Genomic DNA, 22,052 nt, shown 5'->3' with positions numbered 1-22,052 from the left:
CATTAATGTCCTCAGTCCCTCAAAGAATATCCTCTGCCCCCCCCATTAATGTCATCAGCCCCCCTTCAATGAATGTCCTCAGACCCCCAATAATGTCCTCAGCCCCTCCATTGAATGTCATCAGCCCCCCTCCATTAATGTTCTCAGAACCCCCATGAATGTACTCAGCCCCCCCTCCCTCCATGAATGTCCTCAGCCCCCGTCCATTAATGTCCTCATTCCCCCCCTTCCTCCATGAATGTCCTCAGCCCCCATCCATTAATGTCCTCATTCCCCCCCTCCAATTTATGTTCTCAGTCCCACCTGCAATGAATGTCCTCAGCCCACCTCCATGAATGTCCTCAGCTCCCTCCATTAATGTCCTCAGCCCCCCTCCAATGAATGTCCTCTGCCCCTCCTCCAATGAATGTCCTCTGCCCCTCCTCCAATGAATGTCCTCAGCCCCCCTCCATTAATGTAATCAGCCCCCCTCCAATGAATGTCTTCAGTCCCCCCTCCAATGAATGTCCTCAGTCCCACCCTCATATGAATGTCCTCAGCCAGTCCTTCAATAAAGACCCCAGCTCCCCCACCCCACATTGCCACCTCAGTGGCTTACCTTAGGCTTACACAGGCATGGCAGGTTTTAAGTGTGCTGGGCGGTACAAACTGCAAACTGGTGACCAGTAGCTGTTACCACTCTGCATCCTAACAACCAATCACCTGCTTGTAAACATGGGCAACCCCCTCCCTCCATCTAGAGCCATCCTGTCTCCCACAGATGGATCCAAGAGAATGACAGTGACGGATGTGGCTCCTAAGTGGCAGGATGGCCTGGCATAAAGCCTAATCTAGCAGGGAGGCCATCTGGACCCCCTGGAACAGAGGCAGGGTCGCAAGTGTGACCCCTGTGACTCCTGATGCTAAGCCAGTGCCCTTAGTTATATTAACTCCTGCTGCTCCGGAAGATTATAGCGGCAGGGGTGAGGTGGCTCTTGCAGGGACAGAGGAGAATTTCACCTAAAAGAAGAGGCATCAGCACATGGGACACATTCTACTGACTGTAGGTTACAGTATTTCCTGTAGTGATTTTTCTGTTTCTTAAGTGGGCTGCACTTGGGCTTTAAAGTGATAATGAACTCTTACATAAGCCAACGGAAGTAATTAACTTCAGGTGGTACACACTGATTAAACAATTCCTCCATTATAAGCCACACCTCTGTATGTGCAGCCTTCTCTTCTCTATGGACTTCCAAAATAAACAGTTTAGATGGAATTTCTTGGCTTCCAGGGGTGGGTATCTAATGTCATGCACTGCACAGCACAGAGCACAAAGTCAGAGTAATCTGAGACCTGAGTGGAGTGAAAGGACACCCCCCTTTACACAGTTTCAGAGTGAAACATGCACATATGGCCATATCCCTGGATTGTCTACTGTTTGGGAAAACTGTCAGAAGTGACTCAAGCAGATAGCAAAGAGAGAAGACCGCTAATAGGAACCACTTTATCTAGTGACTATATTAAAAATACTGATATCCTTTAGGTTTTTATTTGTTAAACAAATATGGTATTCATATAGTAAATAGTTTAAAAATAAACATAAAATAGAATAAAATTAGATAAAATTCTGCTAAATCAATTATACACTGGCAAAAAAAATATAAGGAATACTTTAATCAGAGTATAGCCTCGAGTCAGTTAAACTCCTGGGATATTGATCTGGTCAGTTAAGTAGCAGAGGAGGTTTTTAATCAGTTTCCGTTGCTTTGGTGTTAATGAAATTAACAATAGGTGCACTAGATGGGCAACTTTGAGATGACCCCCAGAACAGGAACGGTTTTACTGGTGGAGGCCACTGACATGTATTTCCCTACTCATCTTTTCTGACTGTTTTTCATTAGTTTTGCATTTGGCTAGGCTCTACTGATAGTATGAGGCGATACCTGGACCCTACAGAGGTTGCACAGGCAATCCAACTGCTCCAGGTTGGCACAACAATACGTGCCATTGCCAGAAGGTTTGCTGTGTCTCCCAGCTCAGTCTCAAGAGCATGGAGGAGATTCCAGGAGACAGGCAGTTACTCAAGGCAGGGCCGTAGAAGGTCCTTAATCCATCAGCAGGACCGGTATCTGCTCCTTTGTGCAAGGAGGAATAGGATGAGCACTGCCAGAGCCCTAAAAGATGACCTCCAACAGGCCATTGGTGGAAATGTCTCTGACCAAGCAATCAGAAACAGATTTCATGAGGGTGGCCTCAGGGCCCGACATCCTCTAGTGAACCCTGTGCTCACTGTCCGGCACCATAGAGCTTGATTGGCATTTGCCATTGAACACCAGAATTGGCAGGTCTGCCACTGGCACCCTGTGCTTTTCACAGATGAGAGCAGGTTCACCCTGAGCACATGTGACAGAAGTGAAAGGGTCTGGAGAGGCCGTGGAGAATGTTATGCTGCATGTAACAATGTAACATTATTCAGCATGACCATTATGGTGGTGGGTCAGTGATGGTCTGGGGAGGCATATCCATGGAGGGACGCCCAGACCTATACAGGTTAGACAATGGCAACCTGACTGCCATTAGGTATCGGGATGAAATCCTTGGACTCATTGTCAGACCCTACACTGGTGCAGTGGGTCCTGAGTTCCTCCTGGTGCAATGTCCGGCCAACAATGTCCGGCCTCATGTGGCGAGAGTATGCAGGCAGTTCCTGGAGGATGAAGGAATTGATACCATCGAATGGCCACCACACTAGCCTGACCTAAATGCAATAGAACACCTCTAGGATAACAATACCATTACTGCTAATAATAATAATATTAATAATCATGGCCGGATTAAGGGTGTGCCCCCCAATTGATTTTAGTTGTGCCCCCCAAAGCTAAACCCCCCCCCCTCCAACCCGAACACTCTGCCTGCCTGCTGAACCATACTGCAGACAGCTTCTCTCTCCTTGCAGCTTTGTAAATGTACAAGTAAATGTACTGCCCAGCTAAATCGATAATCTGGTCAGCAGGGGCCCAGCAGGGTGGGGGAAGACTACCTGTACCACTCCCATGACCTCTCCTGCACAAGGAGCTCTGCTGCTTGCGCCCAGGCTGTATGCAGTGCAGGCATGGGAGAAAGAGCTATGCTGAGTGCCCTGCTAGCAGTGACCTCTGCCTGCCCTGCCAGCAGTGACCCCTGTCCTTTGCACTGCCAGAAATGATCCCTGTCCTTTGTCTTGCCAGCAGTGACCCCTGTCCTTTGCCTTGTCAGCAGTGACCCCTGTCCTTTGCCTTGCCAGCAGTGACCCCTGTCCTCATCTCTATTGTCTACTGTACACTGCCCTATAAACTAATGGCCTCAGTACACTGCCCTACACAATACTGACCCTATCCTTTGCCCTGCTGACCCCTTGTACACTGTGCTACACAATGGTGACCCTATCCTTTGCCCTGCTGACCCCTTGTACACTGCCCTACACAATGGTGACCCTATCCTTTGCCCTGCTGACCCCTTGTACACTGCCCTGCTGATCTCCCATCCTCTGCTGCCCTGACATTTTCTACTGCACCCCCACATTGGACAAGCTAGATCTAGCCCTGATAATAATAATAAGGAATGTTACAGACCCCGAGTATATCAGAGTGGAGTCACTGCTCTATTAAAGTGAGAGGTGCCGGGTGAGGTGGTCTGAGCGTCCAAGCAGGCTGTTTGAAGATGGCCTTGAATTATATCACCTACATAAAATATTGGTTAGGTGGGATTATATTACTTAGCTGAAATAAGAATTAAGTGGGATTATATCACCCAGCTAAAATAGTTATTTGCTCAATCTCCGGTACCATTCGACCTTCTTTCTCTACTTTTCTTTCTTTCTTTCTAAAAAAAAAAAATTAGTCAGTTCCTCTCTCAATCACACATCTCTATAGACCCAACTTTTTTCATACTATTTTCACATTTCTTTTAGCTTCTCTTTAGTGGTACCATTTTATGGGGTAGTTATGTTGCATGCCGATATAAAATTGCACCCGCGTTACACTTATTTACACATTAAAGGACTGGTGGAGAATGAGTCCTTATTTTTAGCCACTTTAGCCCTAAGGTTGAAGATAGTGGTTAGTCACTGGAGTCCCTGGTGTTAGATTTCTGGTAAAGAAAACAAAGACAACAATAACTTCATCAAAAATGTATTCCAGACTTTGTCTTCTAGACTGTGTCTCGGGGCTGCTTCTCATTAGTGTGCCACTTTTATTGAAGATGGCTTCATGCAGAGGTCTTGTTAGGCTACACTGTCAGAAGAATTTTAATGCTTTCTGGAACACAAGATCACAGGGCTTCAGGACTACTGTATGTAATTTTGTTTCATTATGCAAAACTGGTATTTCATAAACCCAAATGCATCACAAGCTGTTTATGGTGAATGGCTTGTGGTATAATTAAAACGGTGGACATCAGATAGTTGAGAGCTCATTATGTTACATATATATAAAAGGAATAAAGCTGGCTATACACTAGTAGATCTTATGAATGAATGTTCGTACGTACTTTCAATAACTTGACAAATGTTGTCCGAAAGTACTTCAAAATGTCATTTGCTTTTACATCCAATTTAAGAATGAATGGACTTTTCCTTGAACAAAAACCACATACTCTGTTAGTAGAAATTCATTCTAAAAAAAATTCTCATTCTGCTCCTTCAAGTTTTCTTGTCCCTGCAGTTCTATTTGACCCCGCCAACAGGGTTAAACGAAAATTGAAAGAATGTTCCTAAAACTTAACATTTTGAATTAAAATTACCTAGTGTAGGGCCAACTTAACATATTTATCCTTACTGTAACATATAGTAGAAATCACTTAGGTCCCTTATAAGAGTGACTTGAAGTGCTTGTAAAGCTTGTTTTTTTTAACATAAAATAATGCTTACCTGCTCTATGCAATGGTTTTGCACAGAGCAGCCCTGATCCTCTTCTTCTCAGGTCCCGTGGCAGCGCTCCAGGCTCCTCCTCTTTATCCAGTGCACCCATAGGAAGCTCCTTGCTCCTGAGCCCTGCTGCCTGCGTCCTTAGACACAAACAGCGGGGCATGACCCCGCCTCCGCTCCCTCATCACAGAGTTTGATTGACAGCTATTGGCTCCCACTGCTATCGATCTGCCCGCTCATGCACAGTGCTGGGACGTAATGGTGCTCTGATAAGTATATGGGGGGCTGAGGGAAATCCCAGGAACAGAAAGGTTTTTTTTTTACCTTAATGCATAGAATGCATTAATGTAAAAAATCTTAAGGCTTTACAACCACTTTAATACAGAGAGTTTACACATACATACAGTATGTATAGACACAGAAGCTTACTCCTCAACACAGTTGAATTAACACTCATAGAGACAAATATATATACAAAAATTATAGTAATATATATAGTATAAATCACAGACGTGTGTATACAAACTCAAGCACATGTTAGCGAATTGCCTTGCCTTTCAGTACCAAGAGATTAGCATTAGCATTGATATGATAGTAAGCATTGGTAGGATAATTGGTTATTGACTAAAATGAGTATGAGTATGTGAGACTTAGACTGGCTTAGATTGTGAGCTCCTTGGGGCAGAGACTGGTGTGAATGTACAATATACTGATCAGCCATACCTTTATGACCACCCACCTAATATTGGGTAGGTCCCCCTTTAATGACCACAACAGCCCTGACCTGTGAAGGCATGTACACTATTAGACCACTGAAGGTATGTTGTGGTATCTGGCACCAAGCCATCAGTAGAAGATCCTTCAAGTCCTGTAAGTTGCAAGGTGAAGCCTCCATGGATCAGACTTGTTTTTCCAGCACATTCCACAGATGCTTGATTGAAGTGAGATCTGAAGAATTTGAGGTCAAATAAGCACCTCAGTTCATTGTTCTGTTCCACAAACCATTCTTGAACCATTTTTTACAGTGTGGCAGGGTACATTATCCTTCTGGAAGAGGTCACTGTCATCAGGGAATACTGTTTCCATGAAGGGGTATACTTGTTCAGCAACAATGTTGAGGTAGGTGGTACGTGTCAGGTAATATCAACAGGAATGGCAGGACCCAAGGTTTCCCAGCAGAACATTGCCCAAATTATCCCATTGCCTCTGCTGGCTTGCTTTCTTCCCAAACGGCATCCCGGTGCTATCTCTTCCCCAGGTAAGCAACGCACTTGCACCCGGCCATCCACATGATATAAAAGAAAATGTGGTTCATTAGACTAGGCCACCTTCTTCCATTGCTCTGTGGTCCAGTTCTGATGCTCATGTGTCCATTACAGGCACTCATTGCTGTGGACACTTGCCAGCATTGGCGCCCTGACTGATCTGTGGCTACAAAGCCCCATACACAACAAACTGCGATGCCCATTTTTGTCTGCTTTCAACACATCAACTTCAGGGACAACATGTTTACTTGCTGCCTTAATATATTCCACCCACTTTTTGATGCCATTGTAATAAGATAATCTATGTTATTCACGTAACCTATCAGTGGTCATAAGGTTATGGCTGATGGATATGTAAAGCACTGCATGAATTGGGCTTTTATGTGGTAGCAAATTTGGGTATGTATATTTTTTTCTTTATTGGGAATAAAAAGGAAAAAAAAAAGGAAAAATTTACTTTTCTTTCATTTTTTGCTACACAAAATTTACATCATTTGCACATTCGCATATAATTACCCCAAAATACAACAATCAACAGTCCGTTGAATAAAATGATACCACATTAATGTGACTTCAGGTAACACAGTGGAATGGTAATACTCATAGTGGACATATGTTTTATTTTAGCAGAGCTTTAGTATCCTTTCAATACTACATTGAAGAAGAAGAAAGGCAGTTTGCATAAATTGTTTGCGTAACATTAAAATAAGTTCAAGTCAGGTTAACGAGCGCACAGCTTAGCAGAACAGTGACTTTTTCAGTGTAATGCTAAAGTTCAAAACCACCATATAAATACAAATATAGGATAACCTATATATAATATTTCCACATCCCACCAACTTGTCAAACAAATAAGGTTTAAATGAATACTATGTGAAAATATCACACATACTGTATATAAAATAATTTGTGAAAACAATTCCAATATTCTGTGAACAGAGCCCATATAGAGGGTGATCAATAATACAGGGTGATCAATAACCAATTAATTGTGTCACCACATAGTGTCCATAAAAAGTCCACATAAACCAGTGTTGCTCCAATCTTCAATCTGTGAAAACCAGTGCAACAAACTATAATAGTGTCCCCATGAATACACTCCAGCCTCTTAGCAGATTGTGGTGACCATTATATTCAGAAATGGTCAATCAGTGCTTAAAGGGTTTATACATCCTCGTTCAATCGCACCATCGAGAGCATATCACCAGAGAGCTTCCGATCAACTACTCAGTAAAGATAAATAAAGGAAACAAAGAGCAACACCATAGTGTAATCTTGTTTAAAAGAATTTATTTAGAAAATCCAAAGAGTGCACTTACATATAGAAAATTGGTAAAAGCAGTATTGATCAATGAATCTCCAATGGGTAAGCAGTTAGATCCTGGCCAGCTGAGGACTAGTGTGCATCAAGATGTCATTTCCTTAGGCTCTGCCCTATGTGTTTCGTTTTGCCTGAAAATCCTTAAGGGATATACACTGCAAAAAAAAATTAAAGGAACACTTTTTAAGCAGAGTATAGCATCAAGTTTATTAAACTCTTGGGATATTGATCTGGTCAGGTAAATAGCAGAGGGGGTTGTTAATATTGGGATATTGATGTGGTCAGTTAAATAGCAGAGGGGGCTGTTAATCAGTTTTAGCTGCTTTGGTGTTAAGGAAATTAGCAACAGGTGCACTAGATGGGCAACAATGAGAAGACCCCCAAAACAGGAATGGTTTTACAGGTGGAGGCCTTTGACATTTTTTCCCTACCCATCTTTTCTGACTGTTTTTCACTAGTTTTGCATTTGACTAGGCTTGTCAGTGTCGCTACTGGTAGCATGAGGCGATACCTGGACCCTACATAGGTTGCAAAGGCAGTCCAACTCCTCCAGGATGGCACATCAATACGTGCCATTGCCAAAAGGTTTGCTGTGTCTCCCAGCACAATCTCAAGAGCATGGAGGAGATTCCAGGAGACAGGCAGTTAGTCTAGCAGAGCTGTACAGGGCCATAGAAGGTCCTTAACCCATCAGCAGGACCAGTATCTGCTCCTTTGTGCAAGGAGGAACAGGATGAACACTGCCAGAGCCCTACAAAATGACCTCCAGCAGGCCACTGGTGTGAATGTCTCTGACCAAACAATCAGAAACAGACTTCATAAGGGTGGCCTGAGGGCCCAATGTCCTCTAGCAGGCCCTGTGCTCAGTGCTTGGCACCATAGAGCTTGATTGGCATTTTCCATTGAACACCAGGATTGGTAAGTTCGCCACTGGCACCCTGTGCTTTTCACAGATGAGAGCAGGTTCACCCTGAGCACAGGTGACAGACATGAAAGGGTATGGAAACCATGTAAAACATTGTCAGACCCTACGCTGGGTTCCTCCTGGTGCACGACAATGCCCAGCCTCATGTGGTGAGAGTATGTAGGCAGTTCCTGGAGGATGAAGGAATTGATACCATTGAATTGCCACCACACTAGCCTGACATAACTCCAATAGAACACCTCTGGGATATCATGTTTTGGTCTATCCGACGCCACCAGGTTGCACCTCAGACTGTCCAGGAGCTCAGCTATGCCTTGGTCCAGATCTGGGACGAAATACCCCAGACACCATCCATTGTCTCACTAGCAGTATGCCCCAACGTTGTCAGGCATGCATACAAGCATGTGGGGGCCATACAAACTATTGAGGACCATTTTGAGTTGCTGCATTGAAATTTAGGCAAAATGGACTAGCCTGCTGCATCATTTTTTCACTTTGATATTCGGGTGTCTTTGAATTCAGTCCTCTGTAGGTTGATAATTTTCATTTCCACCAAACGATGGAGCATCCTTATGTTCCCAACACATTACCCAGTCCATATCAGTATAGATATCCAGCATGAGATTTTTCCCCATTGAGATCTCATGTGTTTTCAGTGTTCTTTTAAATGTTTGAGCAGTGTATAAAAGGTGTACTCTCACTCATACATAAAATTGCTCCTAATATGACTTTTGGGTTTTTAGTTTTCCACAGGTTTACTATTGCTAGAAATTTGAATAACATTGTGTTCAGTTATGTGATCATTTGATGTTTGCACAGTGAAAGCAAAAGTCATCCAGATCAGAAATCAGAGAAAACCCATGTAAGGACAGAGAGAACATGCACATTCTGAGCAATGTTTTGGGTTTGATTTGAACCAAGAACCCTCAGTACTGCAATGCAGAAAGGATTTGCAGCACAGGGATCAGCATTTGCATTTGATAAGCATGCAGTGAACGAAAAAGTCATCCAGATGATATGACATCATTGTTGCGACTTAGGGATCCTTTTTCTTTTTGGAAGAGAACTTTTTTATTCCCTATCATAATCCACTATAGTTCAGCTGCCTGTGGAGAATCCTCTCACAGGGATAGTCTCAGCTAGTATGATTGTTAGTCATATGGCCTTAAGCACATCGTATGTAGTGTCTGTACGTGTTTACCTTCAAAGCCAGACATCTGCTTTCCGGACAAGGTATCCTCTCCCCTTTCCTTTAACCATGAGTCCCTAGGTTTCCTTCTCCTTACATCCCTTGCTGTATTTTTCTGATTGAAGTATTTCAGGAAAATACAGCATTATGGCCACTAGATGGAGCTGAGAATCATAGAAAATAAATAAATTAGACGCATTACAGGGATTATTTACAGCTTTGCAAATGCTGTGACGTTCGGACATCATTTTTCTAAATAGATCCATTGGTTTTTATAGGGAACATATGCATTTTTCTTTAATTTTTCTCAACACAGTAAGGTTTATTTACTAAAGCTGGAGAGTGCAAAATCAGGTGCACTTCTGCATAGAAACCAATTAGCTTCCAGGTTTTATTGCCAAAGCTTAATTGAACCAGCTTTAGTAAATCTCCCCCAATGTTTACATATTTTTCCCTCCATAAGATATACTTTTCCCCCCCCAAAAAATGGGGGAAAATGTCTGTGCGTCTTATGGAGCGAATATGGAGCAGCAGGCCCGGTATTGCCCCCTGTGGCCAGTTGCTCGGCTCTACTGTGCAGAAGAACCTGCTCCTCGATCCTACCTGTTCCTCGGTCCAGTGGTGTCCTGCTTTCACCGGCCGTCTTCTCTCCCTGGTGCCGGCATCTTCAGTGTGGGCATCCGGCTGTGACAGCTTGCGGCTTCACAGCCAGGTGCCCACTGCGCATGCGCGAGAAACGCTGTGCTTTGTGAATGGCCTTGTAGTCTTCTGGGACCTGTCACGTGTCCCCAGGGGGGACTAACCATTTGGAAACTCGGCCACTGCCCGAGGGCCTGGGGTCAGTAGGGGGCCCCATGAGATGCCCCCTAGTACCTTTTTCATAGGCTTTTTTGAGCTTGGGCAAGGACACAGGGGCCCCACGATCCCCTATTGCCTGGGGGCCCCATAAGTTGTCAGTCCATCCCTGCATGTCCCAAAAGACTAAGGGGAGGGAGGGGAGGAGGACAACCGGGGAAGTGGGAGTGGGTACCTGTAAAATTTAGGTACCCGCCCCATCCCCACCCCGCGCTCTCCAAAAGTCTGCAGTCTCTGGTCATCTCCTGTAATATGTCCGCAGTCTCTGGTCATCTCCTGTACTATGTCCGCAGTCTCTGGTCATCCCTGTACTATGTCCGCAGTCTCTGGTCATCCCCTGTACTATGTCCGCAGTCTCTGGTCATCTCCTGTACTGTGTCCGCAGTCTCTGGTCATCCCTGTACTATGTCCGCAGTCTCTGGTCATCCCCTGTACTATGTCCACAGTCTCTGGTCATCTCCTGTACTATGTCTGCAGTCTCTGGTCATCTCCTGTACTATGTCCGCAGTCTCTGGTCATCTCCTGTACTATGTCTGCAGTCTCTGGTCATCTCCTGTACTATGTCTGCAGTCTCTGGTCATCTCCTGTACTATGTCTGCAGTCTCTGGTCATCTCCTGTACTATGTCCGCAGTCTCTGGTCATCTCCTGTACTATGTCCGCAGTCTCTGATCATCTCCTGTACTATGTCTGCAGTCTCTGGTCATCTCCTGTACTATGTCCACAGTCTCTGGTCATCCCCTGTACTATGTCTGCAGTCCATTGTTTTTTTCTTGTTTTCCTCTAAAATCTAGGTGCTTCTTATGGTCAGGTGCATCTTCTGGAGTGAAAAATACAGTAATTTGTGCCTCCCTCCCCCATATATTTACTCTGGGTTTCAAGCTCAAAGTGAATTTATGCATTTTACTTTAGGTTTTATTGCTCTTTCAGTGCTAGTGCCAGGGTCAAAGTTATGGTCAGAGTCAAGGTTATGGTCAGAGTCAATGTGTTTTATTTAGAATTAAAAAAAGGGCTTTTAGGTCGGATAAAAAAACTAAAAACAAATAAAAAACCACAATCTGCACTATGGTGTTTTGGTCTTACTAAGGGTACAAACAGCAAATAATGTACACATATACTGTATGGTATACAGTAGGAGTAAGATTTTTTTTGTTGCGGACCATGGTAATGGCAAGAAATATAGAGATACATTTTGCCCTCCAGAGAATTTACCCCCCTTCCTGACCAGGCCATTTTTTGCGATACAGCGCTGCGTTACTGTAAATTACAATTGTGTGGTCATGCAACACTGCACCCAAATAAAATTTATGTCTTTTTTTTCCCAACAAATGGAGATTTCTTTTGGAGGTATTTGATTGCCTCTGTGTCTTTTATTTTTTGAGCTATAAACAAAAAAGAACGACAATTTTGAAAAAAAAACCAATATTTTTTACTTTTTGTTATTAAACATGTCTAGTAAAAAAAAATTAAAAATCAAATTTAAACATAAATTTAGGCCAAAATGTATTCTGCTACATGTCTATGCTAAAAAAAATCCTGAAATTAATTGGTTTACATGTAAGTTATAGCATCTGCAAATGGCAGTATATACAGTATAGTAGAATTTTTTTTTTCTATACTGGTGGTGATCAGTGACTTATAGCGGGCCTGGGGTGGGCATTCTGACACTGGGGAGGAACTGACTAACTGCCACTGACATCCCCAGTGACACTAATACAATGATCAGTGCTCATAAAAAGCACTGATACTGTATTAATGACACTGGGCAGGAAGGGGTTAACAGCTGGGATGATCAAAGGGTTCACTGTGTGCTGTGTGCTGTTTTACTGTGTGCTGTGTTTTACAGTGTAAGCATGATGCTTTGTATTGCTCTACTATTCAGAGCAATACAAAGCAGTGTGCTGGGGCTGACAGGGGAGAGATCTGTATTGTTTACATATGGACCTCTCCCCCATCAGTGATACCCGGCAATCGCCGGCTGCCTGCAGGAAATCACCAGTCGAGACCCGGTGATTGACAGCTGAAGCCGCCAATCACGCCCCCTACCCGGAAATGCAAAATCACATGTATATACTGTACGTGATTCTGCGCAGCCGTGCCGCCCTGTAGCAATATTTCTGCTATAGGGTGGTGGGCAAGCAGTTAAAAAATATCTTTTTTGGGCCAGTTTACTTTTGATAATATCAAAAGGAGATATCTGTTAGAAAATAAGGTACTATCTGCCTAGGTACCCTAAGTAGTTACAAAGATATGCACAGTTTTACTAACAAATGCCAAAGTTGCAAAACGGAATTCATCCTTAAGATTCGTTTTACTTTCTGTCGTGAAGGGACTAAGCAAAGATTAAGCTGGGTTATCAAGGGCACAGATTGTCACAAAGGTGACTTTTTCACAGGCTTGAATCCAACCCTGAGGTGAAATGTCATCCCACTGGACCACTGGAGGTCCCGGTCTCTAGGGGTAAGGGGGTAATACATCTGTTAAAGAGAAAATGAACTCTCAAAGCTGTGCCTCCCAAAAGCAAGCAGGGTGAAAAGGACTACTCACCAGTTTTCATGTGATCATCCCAAACATTGCCAATCTTCACTTTTATATGCAGGTCTACTTTAAGAGCTCATGTTGGTGGGCATTGTTTTCCTACATGTGACATGTATTTGGAATGTACAGTATCTCACAGAAGTGAGTACACCCCTCACATTTTTGTAAATATTTTATTATAACTTTTCATGTGACAACACTTAAGAAATTATACTTTGCTAAAATGTGACGTAGTGAGTGTACATCTTGTATAACAGTGTAAATTTGCAGTCCCCTCAAAATAAATCACACACCACCATTAATGTCTAAACCACTGGCAACAAAATTGAGTACACCCCTAAGTGAAAATGTCCAAATTGGGCCCAAAGTGTCAATATTTTGTGTGGCCACTATTATTCTCATGTTAGCTTTGTTCTCCATCCATCAAATCTGCATGTTTATATGCCAGAATTAGTACAGCTCCTGTCTACCTTCTGGATCAATCAGATGTAAGCATTACAGGTCTCATAGACCCTAGTGCTACAGTGGTGTCCCCCTCTCCTTCTGGCCATTCACAAGACACACATTTAGTGAATGGCCGGGGGAGAGGGAGGTGGAGACATGACCATGGGGTTGGGGTCTATGAGCACCTGCAGTGCTTATATCTAAATGGGCAGAAGATGCAGCAGGAGCTGTACTAATCCTGGCATGTTTACAAACAGATTTGCAAGATGTAGAATAAAGCCAGAATGATGGGGGGTTGATTTTGTTGCAAGGGAATCTATAATGTCCAGTACACACAATGAGAAAATTGAATGAAAAATACCGCTTTCGAATCCATCATCTGATAATCTGATTGTTAGTACACAGCTTTCTAGAGCCAATCGGGACAGTTTATGGCAAATTACTTTGCTAGGAAGTTTGCCCCAGACCTTAGAGAATGTGGAGAAGTTTCACTTTATAAAGAATACCCAATCACATGCAAGTAAAATAAAAAAGGAGTTTTGCTTGCATATTATTGGATGATGGAAGTCAGCAGAGCTTCACCCCATTAACTAAACTCTAGTGCAATTTTCTTGCAAAATTAAGAGCCTATTTGCCTTTAATAAATCAACGTAATTAGTCACCTTTATGATTAGGCCCTTATTGGGTAAAATGCCTCCAAAAGACACTCCAAGATTCACCCAACCTGGGACCCATACATCCCAGGTAGGGTGAATCTTGGAGTGTCTATGTAGTTTAAAGAAGTTTTAAAATCAACTTGGTGTAGCATTTGCTCCATATTGCTTGGTGGATTGTGACTGGAGACACTCTCAGGAGCTACTGTATGTCTGCCTCAAGATGGAAAGTGGATACTGAAGAGAGGGCTTTGGAGCAATATTGTTTTATCACTTGGACTGCCCGTCTGCAGTGTACTGCACCACCTCTTTCCCGCCTGGCCGACAATTGCTGTAATTGGTCACAGCAGAAATTTGTCCCGGCCAATGATTCATGGTCCCCACCATGAATCATGGTGGTCTGATCGGCTGTGTCCAATGACAGCCAACATCCCTGTTGTTGACAAACACAGGGATCTGCACAGATGGACAAATCTGTGTCTGTTTCCTCTCCCTGCAAATCAGGGAGAAGAAACAAACAGATCTTTAGCAATAAACAGCACATACTGTCCTACACATATTAACACTTGTTAGGCACACACTTAACCCCTTGATTACCCCAAGATGTTAACCCCTTCCCAGCCAGTGTCATTAGTACAGTGACAGTGTATAGTATTATCACTGATCACTGTATTAGTGTCACTTGTGATGTCAGTTTCCCGCTACACTACCACTATAAGTTGCTGATCACCACTAGTATAAAAATAAATATATTAAAATTCCAGTATATATACCATAGTTTGTAGATGCTATAACTGTCACACAAACTAATCAATATACACTTTATTGGGATTTGTTTTACCAATGACATGTAGGAGAATACATTTTGGCCTAAATTTATGAAGAAATTAGATTTTTAAAATTTTTAAATTGGATGTGTTTTATAGCAGAAAGTAAATATTGTTTTTTTCATTTATATAATAGAAAATAAAAACCCAGTGGTGATACATCAAAAATAAAGCTTGATTTCTGTGAAAAAAAGATATAAATTTAATTTGGGTACAGCGTTGCATTACCGTGCAATTACCAGTTAAAGTAGCGCAGTGCTAAATAGAAAAAAAAAATGACCTGGTCATGAAGGAGGTAAAACCTTCTGGAGCTCAAGTGGTTAATGAATATTATTTCAGACAGTTTTTTGATTATTCTTGAGTGATAATCTAGGAGGGTATTGCAAATGACCTTAATGGTGGATTTAAATGTTTCCAAGCTTACTGTTCGGAGGGAGGAGGACAAAGAAGACATGCCGCTGCATCAAACTGTATGTTTAACCAGAGGCGTCCCTAGGGTTGGTGTCACCCGGTGCAGTAACATGTGGTGTCACCCCTCCAGAGAGGAAGAAGCGGTGCCGGTGTAGCGGTAAAATGAGTGTCCCGACCTGTCAAGATATGTATCCCCTGAAGCAACTGCACATGTCCTGGTTTCAGGCCAAAGAAGCCAATCTCCAACTTTAGCACAGAGTTGCCACAGTTAACCCCTTACAGGCTGCAAACCACTGAAGCTGATCCCGCGGATCACTATGGGTTGCAATATCAGTTAGGTTCAACCTATATGGGTTTAGCTGATCTTGCAACCCATAGTGATCCGCGGGATCAGCTTCAGTGGTTTGCAGCCTGTAAGGGGTTAACTGTGGCAGCCCTGTGCTAAAGGCAGAGATCGGCGATCAGCTTCTTTAGCCTGAAACGGCACATATGCAGTTTCTTCAGGGGATACATATCTTCACGGGATACTCATTTTACCACTACACCGAGGGCAGCTGTCACTGTGACAGGAATCCGGGATCACCCCAATAACTGGCCAGGACCTTCACAGAGTCCAGAAGCTCTGCTGGCATCCTACTCCTGCACCCCGTCACCCGGTGCGGCCCGCACCCCCGGCATACCCCTAGGGACGCCACTGTGTTCAACATTTAACAGAAACAAGACCCATACCCAAAAGCAAAAAGTAATAAAATGCAAAATTATATAAGACTGAGTTGTTATAGTGCTATTAAAGGCTAGAATTGGCATTATTTTTAAAATGAAACTATAACAAAATGGCCTACAACAGCTGCCCACATAGGATCAGCTTTAACCCAAGTTTGGCCAATGTAAAAAAAGATGCCATTGCTACTTTATGATCATTGCCCAGAGTATACCACATGTTATTAATCAGGATTCTGATTGTCTCAATGACTGTCATACAGCCATCATTTATAACTCCAATTCTAGCTCACTGAGAAATTATACTGCTACAGAATTTGTTATTAGTGCTTGAAAATTGGCTAAATGGTCCTCTATCTTCTCTTGAACACTGACAAATCTGCGACTATACGATTCAAAACTTATGCTCAACTTCAAAGGCTTTCAGCTTCTGAAATCTGTATTGATACCAAATGTAGCTGATTTTTTTTTAAATGCCATAAATGCCTTGGAATGTGCCTTGTTCATCTCGTTGATTTACAGACATCCAAATTATATACCAAGTTAGGAAAATTTTATAGAAATAAAACAGACCAAAGTCTTCCAGTATAAAAAGCGTGTTATTTAGCAGATGCTTATGTCCATTACTGGATTATGTCAGTACAGTTTGTAATGAAACTCTTCAGGCTCTTGTCAAGAAGCACAACACTCTGTGTAAACGAATTGACAAATGCAGATTATAATCTCACCATCAAGGTCACAATGAATAGATGGACAATGAAAAAAATGAAAAAGTGTCACATTCCTTGTGCAAAGTGATTTACAAAAAACCTATAATAAGAGGTCAAACTTAAACACTTTTAATTTGTATGCATTTAGGCAGGCCCTTGCACTACATAGTTGAAGGTAAATCTAAAGGAAATTGAATACGAAAATTGTATAATGTATGGCCAGCTTTAGCAGTTAGTGATCAGTAGACTAGGTAGATGTTAGATGTTGTGTTTGATTGAAGCACCTTGCTTATTCTCCAAGCAGGCTTGGGGTCTTTGCCATGTCTACCTGGTGACTACCCTGTGGCAACTCTGTCTTAGTTTCACTTCAGAACATTTGGTACAACACTACACAAGTACTATTGTTCCTAATGGCTATTCAACAGCATTAACTCCAACTCACTGTTACTGTCTTGGGTTTCGATCACCACACTTTGAGCAAGCACTGCTACTGTGCATGTCAGAGGCAGATTCCCCAGCAACCGGGGCTTTTGAAAACAGTCAGGGCTGGGCTCCTGAACCATCAAGAGACCCTTCCCAGTGTGCCTCCTTTATACCGATCCCAAATCACATTTGCTCTGTTTAGAGGTTTGCTTAAAACCAGAGCTCCATTGTTCATCTTGCAGTGATGGAACCATTAGCACAACAATCAGGTGTTGGCGTCTAATAACTTTTGACTGCTCAAGAGGTTTTCCATTTTAATACAGGAAAATTTCTCCTTAGTTAACTATTATTTGGTTTTTGCCATAGAGAAAGGAACAGTCCCCTCACTGAGCACCTGCCAAATCTAAGGTTGGCTGACCGGAGGACAAAAGTGGTTGCAAGCCTTGGCCATGTGACATTCCAGATAAGACTAGGCAGACCTTTCACTGCCTAACTTTTGTGGTGGGACACATGGTAAACTATTTTGTTTATACCTAGAATAAAAATCAAAAATCATATATCTGCCTATTCTTTGTATGAGTACAGCATGAATATTTTCAGCAGTTTTTTTCAACTCTTAATGAACAGCACCTGCACAATGAAGGTATTACCTCTATTTCTCAAATGCCAAACATCGATCAGCATGCTGTGACATACAGTAACTTTATCAAAATGACCCCTGCATACAGCACTTTGCCAATAGTTAAAACCAGAGGTGTAACTAGAACCTCCAGAACCCTGGTGCAAGAAAACAGGAAGGGCCCCTCTGACCCACTGGTTCTGGGGCCCTTTCCATGGGTCCGGGGCCCTTTCCATTGGCCCTTTCCAACTGATCTCATGGCCCTTTACTGCTGCAGCAGGACCCTTTCTTGCTGTCTTGCACCCCCCCCCCACAGTGGTGGAACACCAGGGCCCAGGTTGTAAGTACACCCTTTGTGACCTGGTATTTCTGCCTCTTTCTTACCTCCATCGATCACACACAGGGCTCACCTCCATTGATTGTGCACACAGTGCTCACCTCCATCAATCACACACACAGGGCTCACCTCCACTGATTGTGCACACAGTGCTCACCTCCATCAATCGCACACACAGGGCTCACCTCTACTGATCACACACACAGGACCTGCACCAATTGCACACACAGGGCTCACCTCCACCTATCACTTCCTGCAGCGCCCAGTGGGGTGCTTTGTTCTCTGTGACCCCAGACATAGCACAATGTAGCCACTGAAGTTCTCAAGTGATGACAAAGAATGGGATGAGGTGAAGGAATGGGGGGAGGGAGGGGATTTGAACTGAGGTGCCATTTAGAGTTGGGTATGGGCAGGGGTGGAAGAGGGGTGAGATGAGGAAGATGGATAAGAAAGGGTAGGGCAGATTAATGGACAATAATATGGACATCCCTAGAAGGGCACCCAAGTGTTGGGGGACACAGGGAGGGAAATGGGGGGAGGGGGCAGAGGTTTGGACAATAAGTCCAGAGAGTAGTTGGCAAAGGAAGGAGAGGAGTTTGGGATGTACATTTGTGCAGAGAGCTGATCTTGTCCCCCCCACATCTCAGGGGCCCCACACACACCAGGAACCCCCACTCCAAATACAGGCACTCACCGGGCTTTGGGTGCTGCAACTGGCATGAGTGATGAGTCCCACAGAGCCAGCATAGGGCACAGAGTCCACTCACCATAGACAGCTTGTGTCTTGAGTAAAGGAGGAGTGGGGAGAGTTGCTGGCTGATGTCAGAGAGGGGTTAGTCTACGCTGGGGGCAGATCAGGGGCAGCAAGGGGGCTCTGCATGGAGGAGGCTCTGCAACAACCGAATGTGCTGCAGACTCTGTTCTCAGCAATCTTACTCAGCAATCACTGGGGGAGCTTCCACTGATCCTGGGACCCTTTACTCCAGCAGCAGGACCCTTTCCTGCTGTCTTGGGGCCCTCCATGGTGGTGGAACACCAGGGCTCAGCCACAAGTGCAACCTTTGTGACCCTTTTAGTTCCGCCAATGGTTACAGCAGTCTTAAGCTCTCTATTTCCCTCTTGTATTGAACTGTATTGTTGCTGTATTGTCTACTGTTATATTGTAAAGCGCTGAGCAAACTGTTGGCGCTATATAAATCCTGTATAATAATAATCATAATAATATTTATTTGTACACACTGAAGTTAGAGCTATCGCTACAGCTCATGACAAGTTTATCTCTCTTCTGCCAATGGATGTTCCTGCTCAAACCTGTCATAGTCACTAAGTAACTTTAGTATTTATTGATGACTATTGTGAGCTTGTGTGGGCTGCTCAGTGGTGCTAATATAGGAAACATTATTGCTTTCTTGGATGCCATAAATATTTCTGAATTACATAGATGCTTTTCTATGGCAGTGGTGCTGCTTAGGCTTATTCTAGCAATGATAGTGACTTTTGAGTCTAAAAATGTAACCTGTGGTGTTTTTATCCCTCTTACATATTGGCTCTATTACCTTTAGTCTTTCGAACAGCTGGTATTCACATATGTTCAGCAGACTTGCTTTCAAGGAATGTGCGTTTTTAAGGCTATTGAAGGATAAGAGACCCACTGTGGAATAAAAGCTGAAAATATTTTGATACGTTTTAGGTCAGTCTTCTATGATTGTGACTGTTGGGTATTGGCTTTGTATATTAACTACTCTCCCACGGTTAGATTTGTTCAGCTATGTGAACATGGTTATTTTAAAACAGTGTATTGGTTTTTAAAATACTCCATACCAGGTCTTAAAAAGTGTAAAAAGATTTCTGATACGTCTTGTGGTGCCTGGAAGTATGTGTATCTATTTTTAAACAGACCTCTGTGCCTGTGGAGTCCCTTGGATCCTAGGTCCAGAATGGATACAGTGCTTTGGCTTTTCTCAAAGTCAAGATTAGGTGGGGCTTAGGTTTAGTTTTAACCTGAATAAAAACTTGAAGCCCCATGTACAGCTTCAACCTAGGGTCCAAGGGGCCTCAGAAGGACACAGGAGTCAATTAAAATGGAAGCGAATACTTACAGGCACCCCAATATGCCTGCACTTTTAGCAATGCTGTTGCTTTGGACATTTTAGACTAGGTCAGAGTTACTTTAAAGAGACATTTTAAAGCATAAAGTTTTAATTATCTTTCTACTGTACTTCTATCCTGCAATGTACTGTGAAAAATGAGTTCACCCTACCTTATTCCGGGTGGCAGACTATGTGGATGAGTGTGGAAGTGTGGTTGTGGGTGCCTAGATAATACATGAGGAAGCAAAAAAAGAACTGTTGGCAGCATGCCCATCAGGAACTAGAACAATGCTGCTGGCTCTGTGGTCCCTAGACTTGAATGGTGTCATTCTGTTATTCACCACTGGGTGTCTCCTAACAGCAGGTCCTTGCATTTAGTCACCATCTGTTTCTGTCTGCTGGGATGGTATTTAGTCCCAGCTGAGAAATTACAAAGTGCCTCAGTATTTTAACTGTGTACCCATATATTTTGAATCTGTTACTCCCTGTACCAGTTACCTGTTCTGGTCCCCATTCCAGACCTATCTTGCTCTCTTTTATTTTGCATTCCTGGTTGTCTTGCTCCGCCTGATTCACTTTTTCCTCTTTACATAATTAGGTACTTGGCTTTTAATATGTGTTCACTGGGTAGTGTACAGGTTGCTGTATTTAGCGTCTTTTTGTAAATGTATATAATGTATATATGGACAAAAATGTGAATCAAGGTTACTAAATAGTTTGCCACATGTAAAAATAAATAAATAAATAAAAAACACCAGAAAATACAACTAATGTCCAATGTATCAGTAAGTCCCATTTAAATAATAAACCAAAAGATAAGTAAACCAGTGCTGGTGCCATTAGTAACAGATAACTAGGTAACCACTTCCAGGTGCTCTAGGTGACCCCACATGGATTTGCACTCAAAATGGATGGACCTCCTATTACTAGATAAGTCTCACTGCTCTTTTTTGGTTGGACTCACTGTGTGTCTTGTAACCAACTTGACCATTCACATTTACCAGGATGCGATTCCTTCCAATGCAGTACTCCACTACTCAAAAAACAGTTTTAGGGAAAAGGTTAATTGCGCAAAGCAGCCGACTTTATTAAACCATATAAAACCTTACAATTAGTCCACACTCATGTGTAATGTATATGTGCCTAAGGACTGGCACTAGGTACATACAACTCTTATGGTTAAGATGGCCACCGCTGCCCTAATACCAGAAGCTGGCTTGCTCTCCAGGGATAGGATGTGCTGGGGAACACTGTCTCAACTAGTTTTGTCTGGAATTGGCCATCTTGAGGAAGAGTCTTCTTGTATTAATAATTCATTTTATTTTGTCACTTATGCTGGCCATAAACTTGCAGGCCGAACAAAATAAATCTGGCAAATTATTCCATCCACACGAAACAGTGTGGATAGATGAATCTCCCATGCTATCTACTGTATTTCGACAGCTGGCACCCTTGGCGACAAGAATACTTGATTGGATACAACATTATTCGGCCAGCAATTTTCCACCCGACTCCTTTATCAAAAATTGATTGTTGGTGCCAACAGCAGAGCCCTGGGGAAGTGTCACAGAGAATGTGTTCAGCCTTAACAGCATACTGACGGTGAATGGTGTCTTCACATTACTGAACACTGTTCTGCCAGTGCAGGACTACTTTCATGTATCATAACAGATTACCATTTCGTGAGTAGTATTTTATCTTTCATTTCATACATTTTATATACTTCATGAGAACAGGGCACTCTGTCCTTTTGTTATGTTAATATGAAATTCATAATTAGACAATCTTTCATACATAAACTCCTTTATCTCAAGCTCTTTACTGCCTTCTGGGAAGTGATTCAGT

Source organism: Staurois parvus, unplaced genomic scaffold (genome assembly GCF_062004578.1).
Source record: "Staurois parvus isolate SC_StPar_1 unplaced genomic scaffold, SC_StPar_1.0 ptg000166l, whole genome shotgun sequence".
In the NCBI taxonomy this organism is placed as follows: Eukaryota; Metazoa; Chordata; class Amphibia; order Anura; family Ranidae; genus Staurois; species Staurois parvus.
The sequence above is the reverse complement of the archived record's forward strand: the minus strand, read 5'-3'. Positions refer to the sequence as shown.